The 10,203-nt window shown below is 39.2% G+C and overlaps 1 pseudogene; it reads right to left on the reverse strand.

The window, feature by feature from the left end:
- Window positions 1–5,813: 5,813 nt before the first annotated feature.
- Window positions 5,814–8,614, reverse strand: LOC138147331 (mitochondrial amidoxime reducing component 2 pseudogene; annotated as a pseudogene).
- Window positions 8,615–10,203: the final 1,589 nt, after the last annotated feature.

The raw sequence follows: 10,203 nt of genomic DNA on the forward strand, positions 1-10,203 counted from the left end.
CTGAACTCAGCAGTCCCATTAAAGGATGTTCTGGTTGTGTGTGTATATGTGTGTGTATGTGAATAATTTTAGATTCATCACATCTATAATCTTCCAGAAAATAACTTGTGAAAATTGACTCAGAACCCTAGAATATTGTAGGGGTGAATTCAAGGAGGAGGAGGCAGGGGACAAGGGACCTTTAGATAGCTGTGGAGGCAAATGACATCTGGCAGCATTGATTATCATTTTCCACATCAGACAGTGCTCAGACAGACATCTGCCAGGGTCACAGCTGAGCTGCGCATCAACAAGTGGTTTCTGAGCTTTCATCCCCGGGACTTAACTGCTTTTGACTGCCAAAAGTAGATGTGAGGTTAAAGACAATCCCTCTGCAAACAACCAAGGATATTTTACAAGATGATTTAGCAGTCTTAAGCCAGTAAACATGAATAAACACCTCCAGTAGAGTTCTATTGGTCTTAGCCCAAAGTCATAATTAGTTATATTTGATGAGGGTTTTTTTTTCATTTTAAGTATTAAAATCTCTACTATATGATATCCTTTGGAAAACAAGCATTTTTTTTTTTATAAAGTGAGCTAGCATGGTACAGTGATGAGAGTTCTGGACTCGGGTTGTTCAAGTGCTCTCAAGGCATGTCACTCCATATATCACTAAGTGCCACAGACCAGGCAGGTAGGCAATTTCATTGGGTCTCAAAGTCAGGAGGGCCTCAGTGGTAATCTGGTCCAGCCTGCAACTGAACACGCATCCCTTCTCCCACATACTCAATGAGGAATTATTCCAGAGCAGTTAGGTGGCACAGTGAAAAGAGCCCTGAGCTGGAATGAGGAAGACTTGAGTTCACATTCGACCTCAGACTCTTAATGGCTGTATGATCCTTGGCAAATCATTTAGCCTCTGTCTGCTTCAGTTTTCTTATCTGTAAAATAGAGATAATAACAACACCTACTTCCCAAGGATGATGTGAGGATAAGAAGATAATATTTGTATAGTGCTTAGACACATAGTAGGTGCTTAATAAAGTGCTTAAAACACATAGTAGGTGCTTGTTACAATTAAAAAAAAATCAAATTCACAATCTGCTTGAAGACTTCTGGTGAGGGAAAACCATTATCTCCTGAGTCAGCCCATTCCACTTTTCCATATCAAATAACCAGATTTTTTTTTTACTTCTAACTTATGTCTTCCTATTGCTCCTAGTACTGCCCTATTAAACCCAGCAGAACAAGCCTAATTCCTCTTGAAAATACTTGAAAACCTAGAGTATGTTTTCTTCTCACCCCCCAGATGTCTTCACAGTGCAAAGTATCCTCTATTCCTTCGACCTAGCCTCATATCATCTGATACCTACTATCTATGTGAACTTGGCCAAGTTATGTCTTCTCTCTCAGGTTATTTTTTCACCTGTAAAATTTTGGTGCTGGATTAGTCCCTTCTAGCTCTAAATCTATGACCCTTGCATCATGAGGGCTTTCATTTTGGTTGCCCTCCAGCTTTTCAGTATACTTCCAAAAATATGATACCCAGAACTAGGCACAATATTTTAGAACTGATTTGACCAGGACAGAGTACAGCAAGACTGACTACCACTTCCTTGGAAACCATACCTCTTTTCATGCAGCTTGAGATTGAATTAGCTTTCTTATGGTATATACATGAATATCCTTGATTCATTTTTGTTTGCAGCCCACAAAAACCCTCAGAACTTTTTCAGATGAACTGCCATCTAGTCTTGCCTTTCTGTATTATACTTGTTAAATGGGGATCCCTTGAATCCAACTGCTGGACTTAATATGTATCCCTAAGAATCTCAGTCTCATTAGATTCAACCTCTTGTTCTAGAACCTCAAGTATAACCCTTTGACTGAATTCACACTTCGCTGAACAAATTCCCTTAATAAAAGGATTTGTTCTGTAAAACTTGGACCCAGTCAAAAGGCTGCACCCAAAGACCTAGAAGACCATGTGTGGCCTCAAGAGCACAGGTTCCCTATCCCTGTTCTAGGCTATCATGATCTTTTAAGATCTTAACTATCATCTAATGTGTAAGCTACTTCTCCTAGTTATGGAGAAGGAGCCCCATAGCTAGGAATCTTAGTCTGGTAGACAGCATTATCTAGATCTAGAATTCTAGGAACTTCCCCAATTCCCCCTTGTTACTTTTTCTTTAGATCCTCATGGCTAATTCTAGGCTTTATTCCTCAATTAAATGACAAATATTTGGAAAGTAGGGGGATCATCGATAATCAATTTCCTTGTTATAGTGGAAAAAAAACCCCAACATTGGATCAGGGATTAGAAGCCCTGGTTCTAAACTGTACTCTCTTATTCCCTAGCTGTGTCACCTTGATCTACTAACACCTATTTGAGCTCTAATTTGTTCATCTGAAATAAGGAGATAATCTTCCCTTTCTACCCCATAGGGCCTTCTGAAGGCTCAAATGGACCTTTAAAAATACAGTATAATGGAAAGGACAATAGAACTGGTGCCAGAAGACCTAGGCATGTGGTAGGGTGGAAATAAGGCTGGATTTAGAGTCACAGGATACTGACTCTTCTACCTCCTGTCTGTATGACTTCAGACAAGCAGATTCACCTCTCTAAGGATCAGTTTCATGATGTCTAAGATTGAGGAAGCTGAACTCTGTGATCCCTTTGAATTCTAAATCTGCGATCTTTACTTATTCATTCTCTTTAGCTCAAGTTGGAAGGGAGCATGTACTGTCAACACTCGGAAAGGATGAATATTAGCTGTTGTTGCACAACAGCCCTAAATGGAAATGTTGCTAATTCAAAGTGAAATCAAAGCTGATGATCAATGACTGGATGAATAGGACTAGGAAATAAGAGCTGCCCTATATGCTGCAATTTTAAATTACTCTTGTTAGGCAGAAGTAGGTCCTATTTCTTTGTACTGGAAATATTTCCCAGTCATCTACACAGACTTTAATCCCTCTTTAAAAGGAGCCAAGCTGATATTGGTTGGGAGAGGAAGGTTGAAATTTAAATGCAGACGTTTTCTGTCTAGTGAATGAAAGAGATTGATGGGAAATGAGGCCATGCTCCAGACAGTTCATTTGATCTCAATGCTAGCTGGGAAAGTGATTGAAGGAGAAAGAACCCCTTTCTCTTAGACTTTCTGTCCTGTATAGCAAAGTTGATCTCTAATTCCATATCGATGTTTTTGTTCTTAAAATGAGCCTATTTTGGAAAATATCTCCATGTCAAAGTTTGCAATGTTTAGCAGTATACTATGGGACACTTATTTCCAGAGTCATTTCTTCAAAATTACTTCACTGAAAGTGATTCCACAAGCCTGACATTGAAAGTGTACCTCCCTTTACAGAATGAAATATTTTTTGCTCATTATTTACAGCTTTTCCTGAGTGTTTTGACATTTTCTAGATTTGACATTTTCTTAGCCCCATTAAGTCATGGACTCCAATCTGATCTCCATCCCTCATCTCCCTTCCCTGAACTTTCCTCTCTGATAGCAACATTCTTTACATGATCTCAGTTAAAAATCCTAATTTTTTTTTTTAGGATAACTGGTGATTTAACAAAGTACCTAATTATTGGAATAATGTTTTAACACCCAAAGGGATCCTGGGATCATCTAGTCCAAGGCCTCCTATTTTATAGTCACATTCCAAATTAGATTAGATAAGGCATTTATTTATTTTTTAAAGAATGTTTAATTTTGGAGTGGCTAGGTGGTGCAGCAAATAGAGCAGCAGTCCTGGAGCCAGGAGGACCTGAGTTCAGATCTGGTCTCAGATACTTAATACTTATTAGCCATGTGACCTTGGGCAAGTCAACCCCAATTGCCCTGACTTCCCCCCTCCAAAAAGCAAAAAAAAAAAGACTGTTTAATTTGAATTTATATTTATGTAATGGGAATGCAGATTTGGAAGATCTTCCCTGCCCCTAGGCTAAAGTGCACCTGAAGCCTGGGGTGGGAGGCTTGTTTTTCAGTAGATACTTCTTGATTGGCCAGTGAGTCAATAAGGTTGTTACATTCTCTGAGCCAGGGGAAGGCTATATAAGCCCTGATGTGTAGCTTTGTTTTGGGGGCTCACTTTGAGAAGTGTTCTGTGATTTGATCTGGATTAGGCGAAGCCATTGTCCAGAGCCCCCCGGCTTTGAAAAACCCAGATGTTGATTTGGTATGGATGTAATGGTTGGACAGTTTGGAAATCTGTCTACTTGATCTGTTTCTGTCTTGATAATTCTGCCTGTATAATTTGAAGTTCGGGGTGCTGACCTTTTTCCCCTGACCAAGGTAAACGATATATGTCTGACTGATTAAAGTAAGCTTGTTAACCCATTTTGAGTTGCTTTCCTTTATCAAAGCAGATCCAAGGACCTGTGCTAGCAGCCACTCTGGGAACGCTGGGGTGCTTGCTGCTACAATTTATTACAATAAAATACCATAAAAGCAGAAGCAGGTTAGCTCATTGGCAGACTGATTCAGGGAGATTTCTTTCTTAATCATATTCCTAAAATAGGAAATTTACATTATTAGTTTAAGCTAATTTTCAATATCTCTAAAAATATTCTTACTCCCCTTAGGTCAATCCCTGCCTTTACATTCCATTCCAATCAAAATTCCATTCTCCTGTCTTCCATTCTTGTTAGAAATATTCCCATCCCAGAAAAGTTTCTGAATAATGTCTTTCCATATTAAAAACTCACATATCAAGTACAATCCTATTTCCTAATGATAGGAAAATAAAGGTAACAAGTGATTTGTGAAATAGAATCTGCTAGTGGTATAAAGATAGGAGGAAGATGTGAAAGAGGCAAGTGCCTGAGTTCTCCAATTTATTCTCAAATAGGGAATGTCAGAAACATTACACTTTAAAAAGCTTACTGATTTTTCCTCAGTTCTTTCCATTACTTTTCCTCAATTCTACCAAAATTAGGGATTTAAGAGATGCCATTTAAAATTAGCCTATTTTTTAAAAAATGAATTTTATTGATGTCTTTTGATTTTTTTACGTCACCAGAATTTCTTCCAGTGTTCCTCCTCTTCTCTCATCCAGGAGAGCCATCCCATATTACAAATATATTTTTAAAGGAAAAAAAAAGAAAAAGAGGAAGAAAAAATTAGCAAAACTTATCAATACATCAAAAAGTCTGAAAATATATGCAGCATACCACACCTATGGACATCCCAACTCTGCAAAGGAGTGAAGTGGGGGAATCTTCTCATTTCTGTCCTTTAGGCTATGCTTATTCTTTATAAATTTTCAGCTTTCACTTTTGGTTATTTTGTGGTTATTCTTTCTGTTTTAATTTGGTTACGTTAATTCTGTTTAATTTCATTTGCATCATGGCAGTTATTGTGGGTGTTGTCTTCTTTCTTCTCTTTATGTCACTCTACATCAGTTCATATAGATCTTTCCATGTTTCTCTGTCTCTATTACATACATAATTTCTTATAGCACATTAATATTCCATTACGTTCATGTGCCAAAATTTGTTTAGCCATTCCCAAATAAATGGGCATCTACTTTGTTTCCCACCTTTACTTTGTTTGCTACCACAGAAAGTTTAACTTATTATTATTATCCCTTCTTCTCCTGCTCCATCCCCTCTCCCAATTCAGATTTTTCCCTTTTGTCACATTAACATATAGAACATAAGTATCAATAGAGAGTCAGAAATATTTTTTTTTCTAAGACAAATCTACTAAAAGTTTTTATGTTATGTGGTCTGCAGAGATGTTGCTGTGAGATCCTGATCAACCATTTTCCAGTATTGTAACCATTTCAACTATGGGATACTCCTCACCCCAGGACTTCCATCACAGAGTCATCAGATACACAGGGTTACTGACTTTTAGGCTTCCAATTGTTTCCATTGAAAAATATATCCCAAAGAGTGGGGATGACTTGCATATATGCTTCTCTGCTCGATCACAGAGGTGGTGGTTCCTCAATGTTTCTTTCCAGGAGCTCTTTCCTGGTAATGATCCCAGTGTCTGGGTCTATTGTTATGATGAGGCATCTGGGACAAGCCAAAACCTTGCTCATTTCCACCCTCCCAATTAGGATTTCATCCCAGGTCTTCTCCTCAAAAGCACTGCAACCAATTACCTTTATAATTGGCTTAAACTGTTCCATTTTTATTTTCTCAAGTCTGGCATTAAGATGCAACAAGGGCTCTTCTGAAAGCATCATGATGGGAGAGCAGTCAGGACAAACCACCTGGTAATTCTGAACAGAGGGATGGAAAATTTCTTTTGACTTTCTTTCTGCCATGTGGGTCTCAAACTCAACCAGTCAAAATGCTTCTGTTTTTAATAAGCTGGTGATCCCCTGAACTACTTCATTTCCATAGTCTCTGCCTTGAATGTCAATGCCAAATATCTTGCCATCTAGAATAGCATTGGAAGAGGATGGTTTTCTATCATTCAACCAGATCATTCATATCTGGAGCACTGAGAGTCATTTGGTCATTGTCTCATGTTATAGTGATCAGCACCAGGTGAGGCTCCTGCCTTCCAGTGACCACGTGCCTGTCTTCCTTAATCACCAGCCAAAATCTGTCTCTTAGGTTGTCTCTGCACAGCTCTATCCTGGTGCATTTGGCCTCATCCACAGTCACCCCCCCTTGCAAGATTTAATGAGGTAGATCTAGATCTGTACCATGGTGTCCACCTACTGTAGCCACTGCTGCCCCCTCTGCCACCTCCATACATAGCCGGCTCCTACTGCTCCAAGTGGCGGCCCTGCTCTGCTAGATAAGGCGTTTAATAAAACTCACTATTTAATTGTCACTGGGCTAAGCCCTAGGAATACAAATTCAAGTAAAAAAGACTTTGCCCTTGAGGACCTTGTATTCTAATGGTGGAAAACAACACATACCAGATTGCTAAAGTTGGGAGTGAGAGGCTAGGAGATGGTAAAGTAGGATCTGACTTGGGTTAGAGAAAAGGGAGAGGCTAGCTAGAAGAGGTAAAGTATAAAAACGTCCAGATCAGGATCTGAGTTGGGTTAGCTAGTATGGCTGGCATAGCAGTTCTTCATATGGACTGACCAATCAGAGAAGGAAGTAGCATTGGTGTAGTGATCTCTAGCTTGAAAAGGTAGCCAGAGCAGAGGCAGAGGAGTCTAGAAAATCTGGAGCTAAGCTGGTTAGAAGGGGCTTTCCTAAAGTCATATTGCTGGTTGCTATTGCTAACTCACATTAATTTTTTTGAACATTGCTAATTTTATTTATTAATTTGTGTTTAGTTTTCAACATTCACCCCTATAAGATTTTGAGTTCTAAATTTTCTCCCCCTCTGTTTCCCCCTCCCCAAGACAGTGTGCAATCTGATATAGGTTATACATGTATAATCATATTAAACACATTTCCACATTAGTCATCTAACTCACATTTATGTAGTAGATTGTTATTTACAAAATATTTTTTCCCCATAACTATCTTGTGAAGTGTATAATACAAGCATTATTACCCAGATTTTACAAATTCTTTTCAATTTACTATGTGCTAGGCACTAAGGATACAATAAAAAAATGAAAAAAGTTCTTACCTTTAAAGAATTTATATTCTACTGAGGGAAAAATATGTAAATAAGTTAACAAGCGTGAAATATATTCAAAGTTAAAAGTCTTAACAGACATTTAATTTGTCTTTCTCTCATTTCTCTCCCCTCCAAAATCCCCCCAAATATTATAACAAATAAGGTTTTGCTGTTGTCACTCACTTGTTTTAGTCATATCTAACTCTTCATGATTCTATTTGGGGTTTTCTTGACAAAGATACTGTATTGGTTGGCCATTTCCTTTTCCAACTTCATTTTACAGATGAGGAAACCGAGGGAAACAGGGTTAAGTGACTTGCTCAGAGTTACACAGCTAGTAAGTATCTGAGGCTGGATTTGAACTCAGAAAGATGAGTGTGGCTCACTCCAGGCCTGGCACTCTATCTACTGCCCACCAAACAAAACCAAATCTCTATTGTCCATGTCCAAAAATGTGTCTCATTTTGTAGAAAGTGTGTACACAATAAGTACATAGTAAGAGGCACTAGAAGAAGAAGAGGGAAGTATAGAGTAAAAGAGTTTGATGTCTACCTTAAAAGGAATCTGCATTGGGGCAGCTAGGTGACATGTTGAATAGAGCACTGGCCCTGGAGTCAGGAGGACCTGATTTCAAATCTGGCCTCAGACATTTGACACTTACCAGCTGTGTGACCTTGAGCAAGTCACTTATCCCCGATTGCCTTGGCTTTTCCCCTTAAAAAAAAAATCTACATTGTCAGAGGTCATATTAGCATGAGTCCAGGTAAGATTTTTAAGAAGAATAGTAGAATTAACACTTTAAATCCCTTACTCTTCTGGGACAAAGATTTTCACCATTTGCTCTTTGGGTATTTGCTGTCTAAATGGGACCTATAGAGGCACAATTGGGACACGAGTAGTCTAGTGTTTTCCTTTGAGATTATCTTCCATATGGAGAGTATGGGGTACTCATGGAGGATTAGCACCTCTAAGGGCTTGCCATGCCCTTTTCAGGGCTGCTTATCCGCCTTTGGTATCCACCTCTCACCCAGCTCTTACCTGTGGCTCCAAAAAGCTATAGCATGCCCAGTGGCCATCCCTCAGTAAAACCGTCTAGGCAGACAGACTAAACGAGGTTGAAAGTAATTGACAAGCCTTAAACTTATCAGTAAATTAGGGAAATGTTTACCCCACACATGTGAAGACTTTGCTGGTGAAATGGGCAGATGAAAACAATTTGTTCCAATGGACATGATGGCGGCGGAAGCGGGCACTGTGGAGTGCTTAGAGCTTGGCCAAGCATCAAAGATGCCTAAATCATCCACTGCATCCTGGGCCATCGCCAGTCATCTGGACTTTTGTATTGTCATTGGACTTTAATGACTCTGGAAGAGAGAGAGTAAGGCTGACAACTTCGCCGAACTCTGCCTCACTCAAATCTAATTCACTCATGAGTCAAGACATCACCTTATGATGTCATCAGTCTTCTTTGAAAATAAAGGATGAACAACAACAACAGCTTATTAAGTAAGATGCAGCTAATTCACTGTTAGGCTTTTAGCCACACCTAGGGAAAAGTTGGGGAGAAGGTAACTGGATTCATGTGTTATATAGGTCAGAAAGAGGAGATCAGTTGTCTGGCTTAGTGTCTGGGAGGTACAGAAGATTTTACCACTTCTTTTTTGGGGGGGGCGGGGATGGGGTGAGGAAGGTAGGCAAGAATAGCAGTGCCATATATGTATAAGTTTTCTTTAAAAAGTTAAATGGTGTGATTCTGCACAGTACAATGCTCTGGAATCAGAAGACCTGTATTAAAATCCTTCTTCTGATACTTGTTCTCTGTGTGACCTCAGGTAAATTACCAGACTTCTCTGATCTTTATTTTCTTCACTGAGATAACTGGGCTAAGTAGTTTCTGACATTCCTTTCAACTGTAGATCTATGATCCAGTGTTTACTATCACCAAACCACCATATAATCTCAAACTTAATCTTTTCTAGATGGTACTTTGATAATAAAAACCATAAATTTTGACTTCAAAAACACTCATACTCTCATGGTTTATGGTCTAAAGTACAAAGTCTTGAGCCTTATATCAAAGATCCTCTCTTCGGTCTGTTGGTGCTTTGTATTTCTAAGCACACCAGCTTTCTCCTCCATGACCTCTCTGCTCTAGCCAGGCTCTTCCCCTGAATACACCTTGCACATTTCTGATTCCTTTCCTTCATACTGTTACACCTGCTACGAATGCCTCTTTCCTTCCTCTGCCAGTTGCAGCTCTTATACTTCCATTTGTAAATCAGTCTCTAGGTCTGTGGGAAGCCTCCCTTGACCACCCCAATTACAAATGACCTCTGTCCTGGGGTTATTATAGTAGAGGATGCATGAATATCTGTCCAACATGCTGTAAAGGACAGTTTTGCATTATTACATGGGTTAAGGGGCTAGATCACTTGCCCAAGTTAAGCAAATCTTTCCATTTTTTCTTTCTTTCCTCTCTTCTTTCTTTTTCTCTCATTCTTTCCTTCTCCCCTTCCCTTCCTACCTCCCTCTTTTGCTTCTTTCTTTCCTTCCTTCCTTTCTTTTTTCTCCATTCTTCCTTCAGTTCTTTCTTCCTTCCATTCTTTTTCCATCCACCTTTCCTTCCTTCCTTCCTTCCTTCCTTCCTTCCTTCCTTCCTTCCTTC

This window comes from Petaurus breviceps, unplaced genomic scaffold (genome assembly GCF_028583685.1).
Source record: "Petaurus breviceps papuanus isolate PSGF00001 unplaced genomic scaffold, PetGlider_PUasm1.0 90784, whole genome shotgun sequence".
NCBI classification, from domain to species: domain Eukaryota; kingdom Metazoa; phylum Chordata; class Mammalia; order Diprotodontia; family Petauridae; genus Petaurus; species Petaurus breviceps.